Raw genomic sequence first — 1,014 nt, forward strand, 5'->3', positions numbered from 1 at the left:
GTCTAGCAAACACTCGGACATTCGCGGGGTTCCCTGATAATTCTAGAAACTTCAGTGTGCATGCTCCCAGAGTCACGCGACTTCCGCTGTCGTAACAGTGGTTTTTTCTCTAATGTTCTATTAGTTTTGAGCAATTTCCTGTGCGACCCCTGTTACGAATCACTATCGTGGTTCTTGATAATGAAAAACAGTACCGGTTTTGAATGCTGAAAGTTAGTGAAGCATTTAAATTTTAAAACCATGTCCTAGGCATATTTTAATAATAAAGTTCGTGATGATTAAAAAATTACGCTAAAGTTAGATTGCTAATTTATTTATCCATTAAAAAATGTACTCATGAGAAATATGAAAAAAGTATATATATATTCTACTTTCTATCGTGACTTTTCTTACGATTACTAAAAGAAGTATTATTTATACTTTAGTCAGGCCTAACAGCAGTTCGAATACAGAAAAAAAGTTAACCTTAATAGAAAATTCCAATGTTACGCAGGATTTAGGCAACTGATAACAAAAAGTTTATTAAACATGGCAATAGCGAAATGATGCAAAATAGATGTAGAATACTGATAAATGGATTCAATGCTCAAACAAGAAGCTGAGCATATTAATTATCGTAAATTTTAAATAACAACAAAAGCAATGTAACGTAAGGTTTCTGTTACGTCCAACTAAAGTAGCGTCTGTTCATAGCTCGGCTTTAAAATTGCTAGGCTTACCCTTAAGCCTAGCTTTACTAAGTTATATATAACGTTAGTGTTCTTTATGTACAATTATTTAAATATTGACATTTTAGCATTGCAATTGTAGTTGGTTATTACCTATGATTCTCGTTCAATATCTATTTATCGTATTTTTGTATCTCTACTACCGTTTTATTTGACTGACCACTTGCGAGGACTTTCTCTTATTCGATGACGAGGAACCTACTTTGAGACTAATGATGGTTGGAGACGGCTTGAATGGGTAATGAGAAAAACTTTAATATAAGTTTAACGTAACAGCAAATGTACA

This window comes from Limulus polyphemus, unplaced genomic scaffold (genome assembly GCF_000517525.1).
Source record: "Limulus polyphemus unplaced genomic scaffold, Limulus_polyphemus-2.1.2 Scaffold912, whole genome shotgun sequence".
Taxonomy (NCBI): domain Eukaryota; kingdom Metazoa; phylum Arthropoda; class Merostomata; order Xiphosura; family Limulidae; genus Limulus; species Limulus polyphemus.